The 25,389-nt window shown below is 38.0% G+C and overlaps 1 protein-coding gene across 1 annotated transcript in view; it reads right to left on the bottom strand.

The window, feature by feature from the left end:
* The window catches only part of LOC103512436 (rhotekin), a gene marked incomplete in the record, with an annotated part of 111,960 nt that overhangs the window by 18,554 nt on the left and 68,017 nt on the right, over positions 1–25,389 (bottom strand).

Below are 25,389 nucleotides of genomic sequence, written 5' to 3'. Positions count from 1 at the left end.
ACATAACCACAACCCCACGGACCACGGATGGTCCGCGTTCTGAGAACCTCTGGCGCGGGGATTTGAATGAAACAGCAGATTTCATGACGTGTTTTTATCGTTTGGATGAAACAGGGGAAATTCTCGGGATTTAGCTATCTGTTCCGCGGGAAATGAATCATTTGAGTTGCGGATTCGAAATTTTGTATCTGTGTTGCAAAAAATAATAATAAAATAAATAATAATAATAAATGTTTATACTGGGTGTTTGTGGTAAACAGATTAACTAAAAAGCTGGTAATAACACGTTTAAAACACGAGTTAGCTAGCAACAGATCACCAAAGTTAAACGGTTATCTTTGGATGGATGACCGCCCGAAATAATGACACTACTCAAACTTTGACAGAATAAATAAAGCACTATACCCAATTACCCACACTCATAGGTTTGGCTTTGGAAGCGGGCGCTCAGGCAAGATGAGGGAATCTAAAATTCACGGAAGCCCTGTATAATCGGATACGATAGATTTTTTTTTTTTTTTACTTAATTATTTCCACTTTATTGTTCAGATGGCATAGTTATGTGATTTATTGTAATGCTTATTGCTTAATGGGAAACATCAGGGGATTAAGTCATTTGCAGGGATTTGGGCTGTGACCCCACATTATTCGGTCATTCCTAAAGAGGATCCAATATGATACCTCCCCCTCTCAAAAGTCATAACGCAGCTGTCTCAGTAGTTTTTTCAATATTTAGGGTGGCCCAATATCTACCTTCCAGAGGTTGAGGAGTTGACTCTTGAGTCAAAGGTAACCTAGGTGAGTTGACGTTGAGTGTCGAAGGCGTTCTCTAATATACCACCTGCCCCTACAAGCTCTATTATTTTAATATTATGTGGCCAAATTTTCAAATGAATCAGGATTAAGTTTCTTCAATCGGATGGTATTGAATCCCCACCCTATTTACCAGGCGAGCGTCTTGACCACTACACTACCGAGACAGGTGGAACCCTGGAATTCTTTTCATGTTAAACCCGGAAATTTCCTTCATGATTCTCACATCTTCGCCTAATCAGGAAAGGAAAAATCAGTTTCCTCCAGGTCCAAGATTTGAACATTTTGAACCCAGCACCTCCAGGTCGGGAGTCAGTTTTACTCAATCGCAGAGGTGGTCTTGTATTTAGGCGTCTCTTTGAAAGTGTCCTAAAAATGTGCAATCCATATTTTTGGCTCTTCTTCGGGTGTGGTCCATAATGATTGAAACGAACACGGAAAGTATTGAGACAGTTTTTGTGACAGTCTGAGGTGACTCCGAAATTCCACTATTAACATTCAGGAACATTGAAGTGTCAACTCTAAAATGTATAAAGCTAATTTAGCTGTGTAAATTACCATGTATCAATGTAGATTAACATGTATGAATTTACATCAGGCGGTTTTTTCCCGTCTCAATTTCGATACAATATGCTCTGACAAGCCATTGAACTCAAAATATAGCACTGAATAAATTGTCATGTGATAAATTTACACATTAAAATTTTCTATTAAGTCAAATAAAATTATATCTGAGCAGAGAAATGTGAGTCCATTAAATTAAATTAAATTCAAGCGAAAGGAATTAATATCGCCCCAAATTAAATGTGTTTGGGGATTTCAGAGAATTTTCTAATTTTAATAGAATAAAATCTCGATTTTTACTTTCTATTACCTTTATGTATAGGGAACCTATACAAGGTAATGAGAAAGTATTGCAATCAGTGCATTTTTTTTTATGCCCCAAAATTCCACTGAGTAAAAACTCAAAATAATGAGTGTGTCCGTAGATAGCCCCCAATGTGTCACTCTTGCTGTTTTACATATTTAGACGCCTTTCGCCGTGTGTTCCGAGGAAAAAACATTTTGGACATTTTGGCCCCGTTTCAAAATTCGGAACGCTCCAAATCGGAGATGCACTTTACAAGTAAAATCTATTTACCTATTTTTACATTCGATTACCCTACAATGGGACCTTCAGTATAAGAAACAAAGGGACCTAGAGCCATTATTATAAGTACGAATGAATCGTTTCCCCCCCAAAAGGTTTGACAGAGTGAACTGTATAACTATCAAGGTCTTATCGTTCCGAAATTGAAGAGAAAAGGAAGACAGGATAGGAGAAAGTCATTCGTTTCGAGAACGAACCTTTTCCGTTGAGGATAAAATCCGCCCCGGACGGGAATCGAACCCGCAGCCTAGCGCTTACAAGGCAGACGCACTACCCTCCAAACTACCTAGGCTTGCTGGATGTAAAGGAATTTGTAGACATCCAGTCCCTTCTATCATTCGCTACTGTTTCAGTCATACAGTCGACAGTGATCTCTACTAAAGAATACTGTATACAGTCCTAGACAGTGATCTCTACTAAAGAATACAGTCCTAGACAGTGATCTCTACAGTCCTGCACTTGAAGACACAACATTCCGTCATTCATGTCTCCCACTATGAAATCGATCCAGTATCAGATCCACTATTATTAGAAATCGATCTGTCGCCACTCAGCTATCTATGCCAAGATACTGGTACTTTGGTACTACTTGTGCATACTAATGGTCATAGAACTATTGTGTTTCATACCTTTGCCATGACTCATACCATTGCAGTACTGTATGTAGCATGTATAGAAATCAAGAAAAAAAAATTGGTTTTTTTAAATTTTTTTTTTTTTTTTTTTTTTTTTTTTTCAGCATTTCAAGTTCTTGCCTAATAGCCTCTGCAAAAAGGCTTTCCACAAGACCAACCGTATAAACTGTAAAAAGTTACTTTTCTAGGTCCCATCAGAGGAGGTGTTCTCTTCACAATTAAGGTTTGATAGATAATGGGTAACTGGGAGGATTGTAAGTTAAACAAACCTATAGAAAAAAAGGAATATATACATAGGTACTGAAGAAAGTGGTTGAACAAAACAAATAAGTAGAAAAAAAAAAAAAACATTCAGCAAAGAAATTGGTCATTCGCCAGTGAATCCAAACGATTTTGACGATACATTCTGGTCCTGAGAACTCACAAGGTTCTAATAAAATCTAACTGTTTTCCTTACATAATGGAACAATAGATCCGCGATATAACAGATTGTGTGGGAAATTGATTGACGAACGCATCAGTTTGATTAGAATTGAATGTAGATTGATTGTAAGTCATGATTGATGGCTGATAGCGTGGAAATCTTTTCTTGGAATTCAAACTAGACTTTCAGAGCAAAAAATTATACAGGGGAGGGGGAGGGGGAGGAGGAGGAGGAGGAGAAGGGGGAGGAGGAGGAGAAGAAGAAGGAGGAGGAGAAGAAAATGGCTAAAGTAGAGAGAAAGAAACAAATGAATAAAATTTATTGACGAACTTGCGATTGCGAAAACGACACAGGGTACTTTTCAAAAATTATTATTATTTTTTCCAAACGAATTGTCAGTTACCTATCTAGGTAGGTACCACGCCTATAAGTTGCTTCTGAAAGACCTTAAAATATAGACTAGAGCCCGTTCTCCCTTTATTCCCAATATAAGGTTTAAGTCACCCATCCATTTATTGGCCTTGCTCGGCGTAGCTCTATTCTCAATATAAGGTTTAAGTCACCCATCCATTTATTGGTCTTGCTCGGCGTAGCTTAGCATAGGTGATGCTAAAACCGGTCTTAAATGATCGACTGAAGTGTTATCTAAAACTTTCTCGCTTTGAGTTCATAGGTCGTTGCGACAAATTTCGAGATCAGAGCTCATTTGTGTGAGAAAATGTGAAAAAAATCCCCCAAAAACCAGTTTTTTTGGATTTTTGAAAAATTTGCACCACCATTTTCGTGTTCCTGGTAAAAAGACCTTTAATTTGATATATAGGTCGACTAGGTTTGGATAAGTCCTTCTATGGGGACAGACAGACAGACAGACCGACCGACGACACCGAAGCGAATACAATAGTCCGTCCCTTATACCTTTTATTACTATTGTAATAAAGGAAGGACGGACTAAAAATACATAAAATGAACTGTTTCTAATACCATTCTTTCTACATTATTTATTTATCGAATGCTTTATTTACCTATATGTCTATTATTATTTATTTATATAAACATGTACAAGTATACTTAGTTATTTCTACAAGTATTTATTCAATAAAACTTTACAAATGAATTATTCCAAGTAGCTATAGGTATTGCGCCTACACGTATTGTGCAGGAATGCCATGTTCAATTGTTCATTACCTTCTTCTTGTTTTTCAATAATTTCATTTGCACACAGGAATTTTACTACTGATAAAAAAAAAAAAAACAATCGTTGAAAAAAATCTGGAGATGAAAGATCGATCGAGAAAATCGGCCGGGAATTTCGGAGCGAAATGTCGCCACCAACACAATTATTGTCAACGACCAACGTCAAACTAGAAACTAAATAGTAATAAATTGGTCTACTCAATAGTAGAAACGACCAAACTTTCTTAGAACCGTCCGGTAGTCACGGTCACTCGCGAATATCAAGTTGACTGTCAAGCGATTTGTAACAAACTGGTGACCGAATCTTAGAACCGTCCGGTAGTCACGGTCACTCGCGAATATCAAGTTGACTGTCAAGCGATTTGTAACAAACTGGTGACCGAACATAACAATCATAACATGGGGTGCGTTATCAGAGGATGATACGATGCGTGGAGTCAGGCGTACCCAAACTGGGCATGGCCCGCGGACCACTTTTGAATTTCAGAATTCATGGACCACTTGAAAAACTTGATTTTCTGCAAAAGGAAAGTGGATTGATCACGAGAGTGAAACAAAGTGAATTTGGCTAAAAAAGTATGTAGATGTGTCAATTATTTCATTACTACCTACATACATATATATTTTTGATGAGGTTTGATAGAGGTAACTCTAATGATTTTCTGCAAAAGGAAAGTGGATTGATCACGAGAGTGAAACAAAGTGAATTTGGCTAAAAAAGTATGTAGATGTGTCAATTATTTTATTACTACCTAGGTACATACATATTTTTGATGAGGTTTGATAGAGGGAACTCTAACAACGGAGGTTTTACCGTCTCAAAATGGAAGAGAGGACAGGACAGGAGAAAGCCAGCCGTTCCGAGAACGAACTTAACAGTTCAAGATAAAGTTTAGAACAGGCGAATGAGAATCGAATCCGCGACCTAACGCTTTCGGTACCCTAAAAGCTAAGTAGGCTGGCTACGTTGTCAGGTTGTAGTTAAGCATGTGTTCAGGATAAATCCGTGGTCTTTAGAGCTGTCTGCCCTTACACCTAAGCCTTGGAGTGGGCTTTTTGTGTATGGAGTTGTCAAGAGGCAACTTGTTAATAAGTAACAGATTCAGTCAAGTGATGCTTCTGGGAATCCATTTCCATTAACAACTTGAACAAAGTGTTTTGAAAAATATTAACACACTAGAAACTTTCATTAGGTCTCTTCAAAGTTGAACAAGTTAGGGGCTTGATAGTATGGTCATCTACTTGAAATGAAGGTTTTACCAAAGGGTTGCCAATGCCGATGAATTTAAGTACCATAACGATATGTTTCATGAAGTTGTATTGTTAATGGTTATCTACCTAAGTACTTGAAAAGCTGGTGAAGATCTAAACTTGATGGTGTAGTTGAAGTTCGTACAGCAATAGGTACCATGTTATATGCCTATTGTGACAAAAGAACATGGAACTCACATGAAAGGGTATAATATGTATTATGAAAATAATAAAATTTATTCTCTCTTCATATTAATAAACAATGCGCATAAAGTATTCTCCATTTCAATTAATTAATAAGAAACCGTAGGTAAATTACATGCAGACACATAAATAAAACCTTCGAATATAAACCATTATGCAATATATACCACCAGTGTTTCCTGTGCTTTGTCACAACAAAGAAGTCCAACTATTTCATATACTGGGGGTTACCGCTTAAAGTTAAAGAGGCAGTAGAATGGTTAAAAATAAAAATAATTAATAATAATAATAATAATAATAATAATAACAATGAAAAATGATTAAATAGATTAAAAAAAAGTCGAAATACGAAGTTTTCCCGAAATGTATTCTACAGGATGAACTGAACAACAAACGAATTGGTGACTCCAAACTTCCGAGATCACAGAAAAAGTCTTCAACTAAGAAAAGTTCAATAAAGCGTACATACACTTGGAAAGAAACAGAAAGAGTTTCAACATAAAGACTTGCTGGATGATAGCTAAAGAATTGCGCGAAAATTTGAAGAATTGGTGACTTCAATTTCCCAAGTCACAGGAAATCTGCGAAAGCTGCACTTTGGGAACATTGACAGACCACTGAAATAAAGGGAAGAACATGAAGCTACAGGAATGATACCAAATTCCCATTTAAGCACGCTTTACAACTTTACATCGATCGTTTTCATGTCACTGAAACACCCAGTATGTACAAGACGGCTGTCACTTAATTCTGTCAGGTTGTCATGCAAGAATACATGTTATCAGCGTTATTTTTATGTAGATCTTAGGATTTCGGATTCTTTATGTGTTTATTGTTCTTGGAGGGTTTTAATTTAAAACAACAAATGAAGCAGGAATGAGAAGAGTTACGCAATATAAACGGGACTAAATAGGATCTGTCCCCCTAATTACCCATACCTATCTAATTAATAGGATCTGGTCACCTTAATTTTGAACGTTTGATTCGTAGATTCGTACGAGCTGAACCCATTTCTTGGGTCTCTTTGCGCCTACACCTAAGCCTAAGAGTGTGCTTTTTGTGTTTGGAGGTAAGCTGGAAAGTATAATTTATGTACGAGGATTCAATGTACTACGTAAAACTCTGAACTGCGAAACGATCTTTGCAAAATGCTCGAGATCTCAAGTAACTGCAGAGTGTAGGGCTAAAGTCAAAATACGAGTGTGTATAACAGGAATCGGCAAGAAAATGAATTGTGATAACAGATGACCTGATAAAAAATGCAGATAAAAAACTTCCAAAAGAACAAAATAATTATCAACCGAAATAACCAAATACACTTTCACCCTATCCAATTAACCCCGAGACAGAATCTACAGAAAGGGTGGGTGCCGGGAAGTGATAAAGGGCGCCTGTACAAAAATCCGTGAATCTGGAGCAGCGGTGCGTAACCTATTCACAGGAACGATCCCCTAGCCCTAGAGTGCCCTAGACCTAAAGAGGAAGGAAATAAATTGCGGCCCCCTTAAAAAAGTACCTATATTACGGTCTCTTGAAAAACGTACATTTACATTTAACTTCGAGGCATGATCCCCGAAAGGTTGTGCACCACTGCTCCACAGAACCCAACTGAACTCTCTTAGAACTTCTACCACAGGAAGATATTAACTTTTTGATGATGCCTACGCATTACTCCAGGAATGTCGGGAGCCTGTGTCGTAATTATCCAACCCTTATCTTTATTGAGATTCTAAATTGCTCTCCCGTGGTTTAAAAATAGAATAGAGCCCCGACTCTTGAGATTTGGAAATCGTCTTAATCTTGCCTCTCAATTTTTCTATCATATGCTTTGTCGTTCATCCGCCTTAAAAAGGTTCTTAATTCTTCTGAACATTCAACAATCACTTCTATCAAATCAAGAAAAACATTATGCTAGTTGCATTTGATAAAACTGGTCATAGCTATTCTTATGCATCCAATGAGTAAGCACATGGCCTTACACAATAAGGTGTGCAAGCCCTCCAGACATAATGACTACACCATGTGCTATAAGCTGGCGGTTCATGACTAAGACTTGCAATCCAGAGACCGGAATTGCACCATCTGACAACTAGGACAGTTCTATCTTGGAAAGTTTTCCGATATTGTTCTTTGTTTTGTTATTTATTACTTACTTCTTACTTTCTTTCTACTGACATCTGACCAAAAATCACCACCTATTCTATGTATGTGCCTAAGAGAGGAAAAACAATTGTTTTATATGGGTCTCTTGAAAAACGTACATTTACATTTAACTTCGAGGCATGATCCCCGAAAGGTTGTGCACCACTGCTCCACAGAACCCAACTGAACTCTCTTAGAACTTCTACCACAGGAAGATATTAACTTTTTGATGATGCCTACGCATTACTCCAGGAATGTCGGGAGCCTGTGTCGTAATTATCCAACCCTTATCTTTATTGAGATTCTAAATTGCTCTCCCGTGGTTTAAAAATAGAATAGAGCCCCGACTCTTGAGATTTGGAAATCGTCTTAATCTTGCCTCTCAATTTTTCTATCATATGCTTTGTCGTTCATCCGCCTTATATACTGCTCGAATAGGACTGAAAAATCCGTGTTGAGGATAAAATTTCATACATCGACTGGGATTAAATCTATTAAGCCCTCCTGATCAATGATTACCACTATTACCAGGCAAGCATTTTGACCACTACAACATCGAGTACAAATATAGGTATGTAGAAAATAGAATAAGATCCCCAGAAAAAATAGAAAATAAAACAAGATCCCCAGGAAAAAATAGAAAATAAAACAAGATCCCCAGGTACTTTATTAATATTAATGATAATTGAATATATTTTCTGACTATTTTAACAATATTGTTGTGCTTATCCTCTATCAAAGCTTTTGTTTTAAGTTGCTTCACTATGCGATCACGACTTTTAGTAGGTCGGATTGAGTGCTCGTCTCCTAGAAGTTCGCAAATGCAGCAAGTAATATGTGAAGCTCTGTGTCCACAAATAGTCGACCCCGTCGATCGACGAGGTGAAGAGTTGAATCTATGTTATCGAGGCAGTGTGCGCAGGGTTTCAGTCGACGTCGATCGACCATGGACACACCTTCATATCACGTCACAACTTTTTCCAAGTTCAAATTGTAAAGAAAAAAAATATATATAAAAAAAAAATCAAATTGTAAAGTATTTTCTGGAGCAGCCCCCAGACTGACGTATCTCCTAGACATCTTCACGTGGATGGACCCGGGGGTGGCCCTCAACTCAAGGACTTGCGACATTCATATCATTCTGATGAGACGTATATGATTTATATGACAAGGCAATCCACAATATGAAAATTCATATGGACACCGACATCATACCAGAATCTAGTCAATAAATCTGTCAATCACAATGATGATTGCACTAAGGAATCATTTCTACTCGGTCTACACTGCCCACTGAAGCATATGAGATATGTATATGCTATGCTCACTGAACTACATGAGACATACCTATGCTATTCTGATGTTAGAACTGTATGTAGATTCAATGAAGTGCAGAGTGTAGACTCAATGATTACCACTATTACCAGGCAAGCATTTTGACCACTACAACATCGAGTACAAATATAGGTATGTAGAAAATAGAATAAGATCCCTAGAAAAATAGAAAATAAATGATCCCCAGAAAAAAATAGAAAATTAAAAACAACGTTAGAACGTTACTTGCACTTCATGCCGTTGTTGGTTAGTAGGTAACCAGATTCCATACACTATACATATTTGCAGTTGTACATACGATCTACATAATAAAGCGGTAACTTTCCATTAAACATTCATACAGTATTAATAACATTATTTATTAAACGCGAATAAACATACTCGTACAAAACGTAAAAGTATCATAAATTAATAAAACAAGCTGGGTCCGTCCCTCCGGGATGAAAATAAAACAAGATCCCCAACCCTAGGCCAAGTTCTCACATCAGTAGACAACCAATGAGGTTTCTGGGTTTCTCATGATGTCCAAATGTCCACCATCATCAAAAATCAATGGATGACCTAATCTAGAACGGAAATGCTGACAAGGACGCTAGATTTTTGTTTAATTTCGTATGTTACTCGTCTTATTAGCTTAATTTACACGAAAAAATGTGCAAACCCCATGTCAACTTCTTTGCAGAATCAGCATTTCTTAATGTGTCAACCAGATTTCATTATTCTTAGTTCCAAGTAACTTATGTAGGTATTAGATCTGGGTACCAAGTTAGTTTGAAAGCTCAGTTCTCGAAATAAAATATCGTCATGTCATTTTCAAATAAAACTCTCACTCGTTTTTCATGTGTAAAGATAGAATAAGGGTGGCCCAATATCTACCTTCCAGAGGTGGAGGAGTTGACTCTTGAGTCAAAGGCAACCTAGGTGAGTTGACGTCGAGTGTCGAGGGCGTTCTCTATACCACCTGCCCCTACAAGCTCTATCATTTTAATATTATGTGGCCAAATTTCAAAATAAATCAGGATTAAGTTCCTTGAATCGAATGGTATTGAATCCCCACCCTCCTATTTACCAGGCGAGCGTCTTGACCGCTACACTACCAAGACAGGTGGAACCCTGGAATTCTTTTCATGTTAAACCTGGAAATTTCTTTCATGATTCTCACACCTTCGCCTAATCAGGAAAGGAAAAATCAGTTTCCTCCAGGTCCAAGATTTGAACCCAGCACCTCCAGGTCGGGAGTCAGTTTTACTCAATCACAGAGGTGGTCTTGTATTCAGGCGTCTTTGAAAGTGTCCTAAAAATGTGCAATTCATATTTTTGGCTCTTCTTCGGGTGTGGTCCATAATGATTGAAACAAACACGGAAAGTATCGAGACAGTTTTTGTGACATTCTGAGGTGACTCCGAAATTCCACTATTAACATTCAGGGACATTGAAGTGTCAACTCTAAAATGTATAAAGCTAATTTAGCTGTGTAAATTACCATGTATCAATGTAGATTAAACATGTATGAATTTACATCAGACGGTTTTTTCCCGTCTCAATTTCGATACAATATGCTCTGAAAAGCCATTGAACTAAAAAAAATATAGCACTGAATAAATTGTCATGTGATAAATTTACACATTAAAATTTTCTATTAAGTCAAATAAAATTAATTCTGAGCAGAGAAATGTGAGTCCATTAAATTAAATTCAAGCGAAAGAAATTAATATTGCCCCGGATTAAATGTGTTTGGGGATTTCAGAGAATTTTCTAAACCATTCTTTCTACATTATTTATTTATCGAATGCTTTATTTACCTATATGTCTATTATTATTTATTTATATAAACATGTACAAGTATAGTTAATTCTACAAGTATTTATTCAATAAAACTTTACAAATGAAATATTCCGAGTAGCTATTTTGCGCCTACACGTATTGTGCAGGAATGCCATGTTCGTATCAAGAGGCAACTTGTTAATAAGTAACAGATTCAGTCAAGTGATGCTTCTGGGAATCCATTTCCATTAACAACTTGAACAAAGTGTTTCGAAAAATATTAACACACTAGAAACTTTCATGAGGTCTCTTCAAAGTTGAACAAGTTAGGAGCTTGATAGTATGGTCATCTACTTGAAATGAAGGTTTTACCAAAGGGTTGCCGATGCCGATGAAGATAAGTACCATAACGATATGTTTCATGAAGTTGTGTTCTTAATGGTTATCTGCCTACTTAAAAAGCTGGTGAAGATCTAAACTTAATGGTGTAGTTGAAGTTCGTACAGCATCAACAATAGGTACCAGGTATATGCATAATGTGACAAAAGAACATGGAACTCACATGAAAGGGTATAATATTTATTATGAAAATAATAAAAATTTATTCTCTCTTCATATTAATAAACAATGCGCACCGTGGTCTTTAGAGCTGTCTGCCCTTACACCTAAGCCTTGGAGTGGGCTTTTTGTGTATGGAGTTAAGCATGTGTTCAGGATAAATCCACAATGCGCATAAAGTATTCTCCATTTCAATTAATTAATAAGAAACCGTAGGTAAATTACATGCAGACACATAAATAAAACCTTCGAATATAAACCATTATGCAATATATACCACCAGTGTTTCCTGTGCTTTGTCACAACAAAGAAGTCCAACTATTTCATATACTGGGGGTTACCGCTTAAAGTTAAAGAGGCAGTAGAATGGTTAAAAATAAAAATAATTAATAATAATAATGAAAAATGAATAAATAGATTAAAAAAAAATCGAAATACGAAGTTTTCCCGAATTGTATTCTACAGGATGAACTCAACAACAAACGAATTGGTGACTCCAAACTTCCGAGATCACAGAAAAAGTCTTCAACTAAGAAAAGTTCATTAAAGCGTACATACACTTGGAAAGAATCAGAAAGAGTTTCAACATAAAGACTTGCTGGATGATAGCCAAAGAATTGCGCGAAAATTTGAAGAATTGGTGACTTCAATTTCCTCAGTCACAGGAAATCTGCGAAAGCTGCACTTTGGGAACATTGACAGACCACTGAAATAAAGGGAAGAAGGAAGTTCCAGCAATGATACCTAATCCCCATTTAAGCAGTGTCTACGCATAGTCGACCGCCGTCGATCGACCATCGCTCCACATCGATCGACGGCCGTCGACTATGTGTGGACACGCTTTACATCGATCGTTTTCATGTCACTGAAACACCCAGTTTGTACAAGACGCCTGTCACTTAATTCTGTCAGGTTGTCATGCAAGAATACATGTTTTCAGCGTTATTTTTATGTAGATCTTACGATTTCGGATTCTTCATGTGTTTATTGTTCTTGGAGGGTTTTTAATTATCAGTCCCTCTAATTTTGAACGCTTAATTCTTGGATTCGTATAAGCTTAACCCATATCTTGGAGCTCTTTGCGCCTACACCTAAGCCTAAGAGAGTGCTGGTGGAATGAGAAGAGTTACGCAATATAAACGGGACTAAATAGGATCTGTCCCCCTAATTACCCATACCTATCTAATTAATAGGATCTGGTTCCCCTAATTTTGAACGTATGATTCGTACGAGCTTAACCCATATCTTGGAGCTCTTTGCGCCTGCACCTAAGCCTAAGAGTGTGCTTTTTGTGTTTGGAGCTAAGATGGAAAGTATGATTTATGTACGAGGATTCAATGTACTACGTAAAACTCTGAACTGCGAAACGATCTTTGCAAAATGCTCGAGATCTCAAGTAACTGCAGAGTGTAGGGCTAAAGTCAAAATACGAGTGTGTATAACAGGAATCGGCAAGAAAATGAATTGTGATAACAGATGACCTGATAAAAAATGCAGATAAAAAACTTCCAAAAGAACAAAATAATTATCAACCGAAATAACCAAATACACTTTCACCCTATCCAATTAACCCCGAGACAGAATCTACAGAAAGGGTGGGTGCCGGGAAGTGATAAAGGGCGCCTGTACAAAAATCCGTGAATCTGGAGCAGCGGTGCGTAACCTATTCACAGGAACGATCCCCTAGCCCTAGAGTGCCCTAGACCTAAAGAGGAAGGAAATAAATTGCGGCCCCCTTAAAAAAGTACCTTTCATGATTCTCACATCTTCGCCTAATCAGGAAAGGAAAAATCAGTTTCCTCCAGGTCCAAGATTTGAACATTTTGAACCCAGCACCTCCAGGTCGGGAGTCAGTTTTACTCAATCGCAGAGGTGGTCTTGTATTTAGGCGTCTCTTTGAAAGTGTCCTAAAAATGTGCAATCCATATTTTTGGCTCTTCTTCGGGTGTGGTCCATAATGATTGAAACGAACACGGAAAGTATTGAGACAGTTTTTGTGACAGTCTGAGGTGACTCCGAAATTCCACTATTAACATTCAGGAACATTGAAGTGTCAACTCTAAAATGTATAAAGCTAATTTAGCTGTGTAAATTACCATGTATCAATGTAGATTAACATGTATGAATTTACATCAGGCGGTTTTTTCCCGTCTCAATTTCGATACAATATGCTCTGACAAGCCATTGAACTCAAAATATAGCACTGAATAAATTGTCATGTGATAAATTTACACATTAAAATTTTCTATTAAGTCAAATAAAATTATATCTGAGCAGAGAAATGTGAGTCCATTAAATTAAATTAAATTCAAGCGAAAGGAATTAATATCGCCCCAAATTAAATGTGTTTGGGGATTTCAGAGAATTTTCTAATTTTAATAGAATAAAATCTCGATTTTTACTTTCTATTACCTTTATGTATAGGGAACCTATACAAGGTAATGAGAAAGTATTGCAATCAGTGCATTTTTTTTTATGCCCCAAAATTCCACTGAGTAAAAACTCAAAATAATGAGTGTGTCCGTAGATAGCCCCCAATGTGTCACTCTTGCTGTTTTACATATTTAGACGCCTTTCGCCGTGTGTTCCGAGGAAAAAAACGTTTTGGACATTTTGGCCCCGTTTCAAAATTCGGAACGCTCCAAATCGGAGATGCACTTTACAAGTAAAATCTATTTACCTATTTTTACATTCGATTACCCTACAATGGGACCTTCAGTATAAGAAACAAAGGGACCTAGAGCCATTATTATAAGTACGAATGAATCGTTTCCCCCCCAAAAGGTTTGACAGAGTGAACTGTATAACTATCAAGGTCTTATCGTTCCGAAATTGAAGAGAAAAGGAAGACAGGATAGGAGAAAGTCATTCGTTTCGAGAACGAACCTTTTCCGTTGAGGATAAAATCCGCCCCGGACGGGAATCGAACCCGCAGCCTAGCGCTTACAAGGCAGACGCACTACCCTCCAAACTACCTAGGCTTGCTGGATGTAAAGGAATTTGTAGACATCCAGTCCCTTCTATCATTCGCTACTGTTTCAGTCATACAGTCGACAGTGATCTCTACTAAAGAATACTGTATACAGTCCTAGACAGTGATCTCTACTAAAGAATACAGTCCTAGACAGTGATCTCTACAGTCCTGCACTTGAAGACACAACATTCCGTCATTCATGTCTCCCACTATGAAATCGATCCAGTATCAGATCCACTATTATTAGAAATCGATCTGTCGCCACTCAGCTATCTATGCCAAGATACTGGTACTTTGGTACTACTTGTGCATACTAATGGTCATAGAACTACTGTGTCTCATACCTTTGCCATGACTCATACAATTGCAGTACTGTATGTAGCATGTTTCTGTTGCCAATGTGTGTCACCAGGTCTATTGTGCTGGGGACATTGATAGTGGCGAACCATTAGAGGGGGAATAAGGGAGAACTGCTCCAAGAGTGGACATTCGATTCACTCCTGAACCAGTCGATAAGTCCCCACCTTGACGGTTTTAATGATAGAAATGTCGTAGATTAAGGAAACTATCTGATTTGGGGGCCTGGAAGTCAGTAAAAGATTGCCTCTTCTGTAGTCTATATCCAATACATAGTACATATTATCAGAACTTTTCGTCAATCAAAAATATCCCTTTCAAAAGACGGTCAAAATTTCATCATGCACGGATTTTCATGAACATCACGTAGGCAATTAGGCATGTTGGAAGAGTTAATGCGATTGATTCAAAGGTAAAATTCACCCTGAGGCCTGAATGGGAATACAACCCGCCAGTCAGCACTCTCATGACATTTGTGACACCCCCAATAGATGAGCTATTTAGTTAGCTCTTAGTTCAGTTATCAAAAAACTCAAAATAATGAGTGTGTCCGTAGATAGCCCCCAATGTGTCACTCTTGCTGTTTTACATATTTAGACGCCTTTCGCCGTGTGGTCCGAGGAAAAAAACGTTTTGGACATTTTGGCCCCGTTTCAAAATTCGGAACGCTCCGAATCGGAGATGCACTTTACAAGTAAAATCCATTTACCTATTTTTATTTTCGATTACCCTACAATGGGACCTTCAGCATAAGAAACAAAGGGACCTACAGACACTATTATATAAGTACGAATGAATCGTTTCCCCCCCAAAAGGTTTGCCAGAGTGAACTATCTTATGGTCTTATCGTTCGTAACTATCGTTCCGAAACGATGTAGGTAACTATCAAGATCTTATCGTTCCGAAATTGAAGAGTAAAGGAAGACAGAATAGGAGAAAGCCATTCGTTCCGAGGACGAACCTTTTCCGTTGAGGATAAAATCCGCCCCGGACGGGAATTGAACCCGCGAATTAGCGCTTACAAGGTAGACGCACTACCCTCCAAACTAACTAGGCTTGCTGGATGTAAAGGAATTTGTAGACATCCAGTCCCTTCTAACATTACTACTGTCTCAGTCATACAGTCGACAGTGATCTCTACTAAAGAATACAGTCCTAGACAGTGATCTCTACAGTCCTAGACTTGAAGACACAACATTCCGTCATTCATGTCTCCCCGAAAATAAAACAAGATCCCCAACCCTAGGCCAAGTTCTCACATCAGTAGACAACCAATGAGGTTTCTGGGTTTCTCATGATGTCCAAAATCATCAAAAATTAATGGGTGACCTAATCTAGAACGGAAATGCTGACAAGGACGCTAGATTTTTGTTTTAATTTCGTATGTTACTCGTCTTATTAGCTTAATTTACACGAAAAAATATGCAATCCCCCATGTCAACTTCTTTGCAGAATCAGCATTTCTTGATGTGTCAACCAGATTTCATTATTCTTAGTTCCAAGTAACTTATGTAGGTATTAGATCTGGGTACCAAGCTACCCAGAATAAAGATATGTGTAAAAGGTAAAAGTGTACCTAAGTGAACCAAACATTGACCTCATGGGTGTCGTAGCATGCCCATCCCGTAGTATGTCCCTCATCAGATGGGCGATAACAGAAACAATACTTCCCATTTAGGTGCTGGGTCAACACGAGAACTCCAGAAAATAACCCGTTGAAATATTTCCAATCAAAAAAGGAGTACAAATTTTCGTCGCTGGTGTGATTTGAACCCGGGACCTTCTGTATGGCAAGCAAGCATGGTTTGCTTTTAGTGCAACCGGTTATGCCAAGATACTGGTACTTTGGTACTACTTGTGCATACTAATGGTCATAGAACTACTGTGTCTCATACCTTTGCCATGACTCATACCATTGCAGTACTGTATGTAGCATGTATAGATTTGAATTTTGATTGCTACTTTATTAATATTAATGATAATTGAATATATTTTCTTACTATTTTAACAATATTGTTGTGCTTATCCTCTATCAAAGCTTTTGTTTGAAGTTGCTTCACTATGCGATCACGGCCTTTAGTAGGTCGGATTGAGTGCTCGTCTCGCAAATGCAGCAAGTAATATGTAAAGCTCTGTGTCCACAAATAGTCGACCCCGTCGATCGACGAGGTGAAGGGTTGAATCTATGTTATCGAGGCAGTGTGCGCAGGGTTTCAGTCGACGTCGATCGACCATGTTTGGACACACCTTCATATCACGTCACAACTTTTTCCAAGTTCAAATTGTAAAGTATTTTCTGGAGCAGCCCCCCAGACTGACGTATCTCCTAGACATCTTCACTTGGATGGACCCGGGGGTGGCCCTCAACTCAAGGACTTTCGACATTCATATCATTCTGATGAGGCGTATATGATTTATGACAAGGCAATCCACAATATGAAAATTCATATGGACACCGACATCATACCAGAAACTATAGTCGATAAATCTGTCACTCACGATGATGACTGTACTGAGGAATCATTTCTACTCGGTCTGCACTGAACTACATGAGATCTATGCTATGCCCACTAAACTGCATGAGATATGCTGTTTTTATGTAGAATTGTAGATTCGATGAAGTGCAGAGTGTAGACCCCACACACACTCGCCAGATGAAATATCGAGTTTCAATTTCCAGCCACGTGTGCAGTATGACAACACAGCACGGATGTTAATGACAGAGTTGAATCACTGGAAATTGGGAGCGATTTAAACGCAGCATCGCGGCGCATCGCCACAATTTGTTCGTTTTCAAAATACTGAACAAGGAATAAAGGCTGACCTCATTTGCAAAGACGATTTTCAGTGATAAGACTTGACAAGTGTGGTCTTATTTGATAAATTCTGAACATCAAAGTGAAGCCATGTGTTCAGGATAGATTAATTCGTAGTAGCCTAACCTACTTTACCCATACTTTAGGGCTGTCTGCCCTTACACCTAAGTGTAGACTTTGGTAGAGAAGAGATATAGGGCGATTCGAGCCCACAAATGTTCCAAAACCCACCTGGAAATCTTGGAAAGTTGACATTACAACAACGTTAGAACGTTACTTGCACTTCATGCCGTTGTTGGTTAGTAGGTAACCAGATTCCATACACTATACATATTTGCAGTTGTACCTACAATCTACATAATAAAGCGGTAACTTTCCATTAAACATTCATACAGTATTAATAACATTATTTATTAAATGCGAATAAACATACTCGTACAAAACGTAAAAGTATCATAAATTAATAAAACAACTTCTTTGCAGAATCAGCATTTCTTGATGTGTCAACCAGATTTCATTATTCTTAGTTCCAAGTAACTTATGTAGGTATTAGATCTTGGGTAACTTGGTACCCAGAACAAAGATATGTGTAAAAGTGTAAGTGAATCAAACATTCACCTCATGGGTGTCGTAGCATGCCCATCCCGTAGTATGTCCCTCATCAGATGGACGATAACAGAAACAATACTTCCCATGAAGGTGCTGGGTCAACACGAGAACTCCCGTTGAAATATTTGCAATCAAAAAAGGAGTACAAATTTTCGTCGATGGTGGGATTCGAACCCGGGACCTTCTGCATGGCAAGCAAGCATGGTTTGGTTTTAGTGCAACCGGTGTGAACGCGTGTCACGAAACACTCCGGTATTTCACCTTGCTGTAGATTTTGCTGACAGTATGGGTTCTGTTGCCAATGTGTGTCACCAGGTCTATTGTGCTGGGGACATTGATAGTGGCGAACCATTAGAGGGGGAATAAGGGAGAACTGCTTCAAGAGTGGACATTCGATTCACTCCTGAACCAGTCGATAAGTCCCCACCTTGACGGTTTTAATGATAGAATGATAGAAATGTCGTGGATTAAGGAAACTATCTGATTTGGGGACCTGGAAGTCAGTAAAAGATTGCCTCTTCTATATTCTATATCCAATACATAGTACATACTATCAGAACTTTTCGTCAATCAAAAAAATCCCTTTCAAAAGACGGTCAAAATTTCACCATGCACGGTTTGTCATGAACATTACGTAGGCAATTAGGCATGTTGGAAGAGTTAATGGGATTGATTCAAAGTGGGGATGTCTTTACAGGTTTGATTGCGAACGTTCACTTCACATTGCACATGAATTAATGCGAATTTCATTAACTTGAGATGCTGTTGTACATTACTTTTTATGAGATATCAATCAGAAAGTAAAAAGAACTTGATTTTTATATCAAATTGATTGTTTAATTAGTCTGCTGTTTCCTTAATTATCTTTTATTCCTTTAGAAATAGTGATTCAAAGGTACACCACTGATCACAGGTGTGTTATGGAAACCGTCAACTTTTACAACTCATAACTTCAATTATTATATTGTCAATTAAACGCAGGTATTGTTTTGAAATCACGACCAAACACATGTGAAGTCAGCAAGTCGTCAGTGGCGTATATGTTGAAAGTTGAAAGAGTCTTCCAGGAGTGGAGTCTCCCAATTTTGTCTCACATCAAAAAATACTCACACACACCAGACTCTTAGGAAACAATATACCAATATTGTCAATTAAACGCAGGTATTGTTTTGAAATCACGACCAAACACATGTGAAGTCAGCAAGTCGTCAGTGGCGTATATGTTGAAAGAGTCTTCCAGGAGTGGAGTCTCCCAATTTTGTCTCACATCAAAAAATACACACACACCAGACTCTTAGGAAACAAAATATCAAACGAGTTCTAATTAAAGACACTAACAAAGAGCAATAAAGCATCATAGAGAGGAACATTGAAAGAAACTGCAAGGTAAATAAAATCACACAAATTAGGAACTCGTATCTATGTACTAACCTAATACCTTTCATATGATACGTAAGAAAACTAGGTACCTAACTCTAGAAATAATTTCGAAAATTTTAAATACAGACCTGCCAGAGAGAAAGACAAAATTATTTCGCGTTGTTTGCAACAAAAATGCATAAAAACACACTAGTTAACAACACGATAAAAAAAAGCGAAGATATTTTGTGAGTAAATATTTCAAAAACGCGGTTATTGGAAATATACCAAACGAGTTCTAATTAAAGACACTAACAAAGAGCAATAAAGCATCATAGAGAGGAACGTTTTCTCCTGAGTTTGATACTTCGATATCAAACAAACATGTTTGATACTTTGATATCAAACAGACAGACAGTAGGGAAGTTACTCCACAGCTCCACACATAGTTTTGCCTACATAAATTTTACGAGTGACCTTCGCACTCAACCTTTGCTATTTCTTCAGCAAGGAAAAATTTCAGGTTGGTATCCTCCCTGTTTAAAGTCCCCCAGCCAGACTAAGCTGGTCTACTCCCTAATCAAAGTCCCCAAACCAGACCAATACAATAACACGAAGAGACAAGAAAAGTTAAAGTAAGATCTGAAGACGTCTAAAAATTCAAGATGTTTCTACCATGCGGATATCCTGGAGATGTGAATATACCAAACGAGTTCTAATTAAAGACACTAACAAAGAGCAATAAAGCATCATAGAGAGGAACGTTTTCTCCTGAGTTTGATACTTTGATGTCAAACAGACAGTAGGGAAGTTACTCCACACATAATTTTGACACTTCACATGAAGATTGAAACTGCATGGTTGACAGTCCTTAGCAATTTTCAGTTGAATGACGGTTTCAAAAGACAGGGTCGGCCTTTTTCGTCAGCCTCTCAATCAGCACTTACAGCTTACTTAGGACGGACATTTGGTTTTGCCTAAATAAATTTTACGAGTGACCTTCGCACTCAACCTTTGCTATTTCTTCAGCAAGGAAAAATTTCAGGTTGGTACCTATCCTCCCTATTTTAAGTCCCCCAGCCAGACTAAGCTGGTCTACTCCCTAATCAAAGTCCCCAAACCAGACCAATACAATAACACGAAGAGACAAGAAAAGTTAAAGTGAGATCTGAAGACGTCTACAAATTCAAGATGTTTCTCCGATGCGGATATCCTGGAGATGTAAAGCATTGCCACACACACACTCGCCAGATGAAATATCGAGTTTCAATTTCCAGCCACGTGTGCAGTATGACAACACAGCACGGGTGTTAATGACAGAGGTGAATCACTGGAAATTGGGAGCGATTTAAACGCAGCATCGCCACAATTTGTTCGTTTTCAAAATACTGAACAAGGAATAAAGGCTGACCTCATTTGCAAAGACGATTTTCAGTGATAAGACTTGACAAGTGTGGTCTTATTTGATAAATTCTGAACATCAAAGTGAAGCCATGTGTTCAGGATAGATTGATTCGTAGTAGCCTAACCTACTTTACCCATACCACACACACTCGCCAGATGAAATATCGAGTTTCAATTTCCAGCCACGTGTGCAGTATGACAACACAGCACGGATGTTAATGACAGAGGTGAATCACTGGAAATTGGGAGCGATTTAAACGCAGCATCGCGGCGTATCGCCACAATTTGTTCGTTTTCGAAATACTGAACAAGGAATAAAGGCTGACCTCATTTGGAAAGACGATTTTCAGTGATAAGACTTGGCAAGTGTCTTATTTGATAAATTCTGAACATCAAAGTGAAGCCATGTGTTCAGGATAGATTAATTTGTAGTAGCCTAACCTACTTTACCCATACTTTAGGGCTGTCTGCCCTTACACCTAAGCCTTGGAGTGAGCTTTATGTGTATGGAGTTAAGCAGGTGTTCAGGATAAATCCGTGGTCTTTAGGGCTGTCTGCCTTTACACCTAAGCCTTGGAGTGGACTTTTTGTGTATGGAGTTGAGCATGTGTTCAGGATAAATTCGTGGTCTTATTTGATGAAAAAATTCTGAACAAACAAATGGCCCTGATATTTTATTCCCATTTTATGTAAATTTCACACTACCTGGGGAGTTGATGCACTCTTTATACCTTCTACAAAGCATGCCTAAAGTAGAACAGAAACTTTACAAAATAGCTGCACTTATCTCTTAGAGCTGTCTGCCCTTACACCTAAGCCTTGGAGTGGGCTTTTTGTGTATGGAGTTAAGCATGTGTTCAGGATAAATCCGTGGTCTTATTTGATGAAAAAATTCTGAACAAACAAATGGCCCTGATATTTTATTCCCGTTTTATGTAAATTTCACACTACCTGGGGAGTTGATGCACTCTTTATACCCACTACAAAGCATGCCTAAAGTGGAACAGAAACTTTAAAAAATAGCTGCACTTATCTTTGAACGTGAGCACAGAAAAAATCTAGGATTTGTGATTGTCATTATAAAGTGGAAGATAGACAACTAGAAGTTGTGATTTGTGCATATGATAAACGCAGTGAACGCACAAATTACCTAGGTTTCACAACAGAGAGAGATCATTGAGCATGGCATAATAGGCTGTCCTTTCATGCACAGCTTTGATTCTATCGGTATACGAGTATTCGATATCGTGGATATTGTCAATGATTGTCATTACAGTTTCATCAGTGGGGTAGTTCATGAGAGGTCTAAGGCTGTATCCACACTAGTCGACAGCCGTCCCGTCGACGAGGTGGATATAATTACTCGTATGTTGTTGTGGAAGTGCGGACGGTTTCAGTCGACATCGATCGACGGTTGTGATTGTCATTATAAAGTGGAAGATAGACAACTAGAAGTTGTGATTTGTGCATATGATAAACGCAGTGAACGCACAAATTACCTATGTTTCACAACAGAGAGAGATCATTGAGCATGGCATAATAGGCTGTCCTATCATGCACAGCTTTGATTCTATCGGTATACGAGTATTCGATATCGTGGATATTGTCAATGATTGTCATCAGTTTCATCAGTGGGGTAGTTCATGAGAGGTCTAAGGCTGTATCCACACATAGTCGACAGCCGTCGCGTCGAATATAATTACTCGTATGTTGTTGTGGAAGTGCGGACGGTTTCAGTCGACATCGATCGACGACCGTCGACTATGTGTGGACACAGCTTTAGATTGAAGTAACAAAGTTGGTGCTAAGTTTTGACTTGAGGATTTTTTTTTTAGTTTGATTGTTTTTGTCCGATTTTGAAGAAATTTGGCAAACATGGTTAACACATAAGGCACACGGGCTCGTTAAACTTTTGAATCTATCCGCGATCTCTGAGTGGGTTTTACAAGTTTACTGAATCTCTAGTAATAACTACAGCGTATTACATAAGTGTACACTGTCAGGTTTCCTAACTCGAGACCCTAATGATCCTAATCCGGGCCTACATCTGAGGCACTACTACTAGAAACTCTAGATGACACTCACACCTTGGGACAACAAAATACCTGAGCAGTAAAAATGGAAGATGAAAATTAGAAATGATAACAAAACAGCATGAGCACATTACGAAGAAACTAATAGGCAAACAAGTAGGCTCGTGTAAACATCACATTCATAAAGAATAGAAGAGTACTGAACACACTGACAAGCAATTAACCAAGCACTCACTAAGACTGTACCTAAGTACACTGAACACTGTATGTCCAGAAAAATTTGAAACACAAACAAGTTCAGTTACAGAATCACACGTGCATCCGGGAGCACAGGTAATGGTCGTACGAAGATGAAAATTAGAAATGATAACAAAACAGCATGAGCACATTACGAAGAAACTAATAGGCAAACAAGTAGGCTCGTGTAAACATCATATTCATAAAGAATAGAAGAGTACTGAACACACTGACAAGCAATTAACCAAGCACTCACTAAAACTGTAAGATGAACACTGTATATGTCCAGAAAGATTAGAAACACAAACAAGTTCAGTTAGAGAACAAATAGAATCACACGTGCATCTGGAAACACAGGTAATGGTCGTACACATCCTAAATGCAATTGAAATAGAAAAGAGTAAACAATGTATGCAACTGATGAAAGAGAAAAAACATGAAAGATAAAGACGAATGGACAAAACCACGGAAAAGAAAGATACAAGGCAAAACGAAAGAAATAACCTGACAGTTGAGAATTGGATTGCAACTATCCAAATTGAAAAAAAAAAGTGGAACCACATTCTACCAAAAAGTTTTTCGTTAAAGTTACCAAGTACTGGTACTTTCCAGTCATTTACAGATGGCTCAGAGAAAATACTTTGAGATGCTTTAATAGTATGATGCTTTAGAATGAACAAAATCGTAAGAAAAGAATTGAATGCAACTTATTCTAACCTTAGAAACTTTTAGAATCATTATCCAGAAAATACAAGACAGAACTAGACACTGACGTTGTGAGCTTGGATATAGAGCTGCATCCACACATGACTGCCCAATGATGAATTACCATACAAATAAGAATACATCAATCATTTTCTTTCGTGTGATAATGGTATGGGCAAGGTAAGGTATCTTGGTATCTGGTACATATCATCATTCAGATTCTTTCATTGGACTGTAGATGCAATACTCGACAATATTGGACGTGCTTTTCTTTGAGGTTTAGATGAGAAGGTACGGTTGCACCAAAGTTTTCTACAACAGACTGTTGAAGATACCAAAAAATTGATTGCCCATTTTGGAGTTTCACGCTGACTTTATACAAATTTTATGTTCAGTGGCATTGTATGTAAATTTTTTCGGGTTCCCCAAGCAAGGTTTCGCCCGAGGGGGGGGGGGGGGGTCGGTCAATACTTTTAATTTGGCGTTTGGGGGACCCTAAATTCTTGGGGCTGCCAGGGTGGCATATACGGCCATATTTATGTTAGTCTGAGTGTGTACGTTTTTCTTAGTTTACAATCTCACATTGAAAAGTGAATCTCATATTTGACCAATCAGTCCTTTCGGCTTATAGTGCAAAAGTGCTGTTTCTTGCACCAATATAAAGTCAACATGACTACAGATCCGCAAAAAAAAAAAAAGATGAGTGTTTCACCGCCGTTTTTATTTCGTAGCGATGAAACAACTGCTACATTGGACGCTTGTGGTCTGTGTCAAGTATTCATAATATCACATTGAAAAGTGAATCTCATATTGGATCAGATGATTGACCAATCAGTCCTTTCGGCTTATAGTGCAACAGTGCTGTTTCTTGCACCAATATAAAGTCAACATGACTACAGATCCGGTCGTAAAAAAGATATTAACAATAAACAATAATAATAAATCCGTGTTCGATATTGTTTACCATGGGAACCGGTATCGAGGGTTCACAGAAAATCGATCTGTCATGAGACATCATCCTTGATGAACTTTCACGCCAACACGTCTTGATCAAGGCAGAAATCATAATGAGTTCATTATAAAATGCAATGGATCAAACAATGAAGGAAACAATAAGGTGAATTTCACACGAGAAACAAAGCTTCGTTTGAAAGTCGAGCAGAATCATGTAGAAAATTGCTTCTGCATGTTTCCGTGTTGCCCCTGTAGTTTGTTAAATTGTTCAACACAATATTGAAGTTTTACCAAGTATTCATGCTCTTATTATAATAACAATATCCCAAGATTCTCAAGAACAGTATGGGTTATAGACTTTGTATTAACAATATTACAAAGTTTCCAACTTCTTCTGTTAACAATATCTGGAAAAACAGTATAAGTTGACTTATGTTACCCGTCACTGAAATGATAAGCATGTAAAATATA

Source organism: Diaphorina citri, unplaced genomic scaffold (assembly GCF_000475195.1).
Source record: "Diaphorina citri unplaced genomic scaffold, Diaci psyllid genome assembly version 1.1 scaffold837, whole genome shotgun sequence".
In the NCBI taxonomy this organism is placed as follows: domain Eukaryota; kingdom Metazoa; phylum Arthropoda; class Insecta; order Hemiptera; family Psyllidae; genus Diaphorina; species Diaphorina citri.
This window is presented reverse-complemented; position numbering and strand designations above follow the sequence as displayed.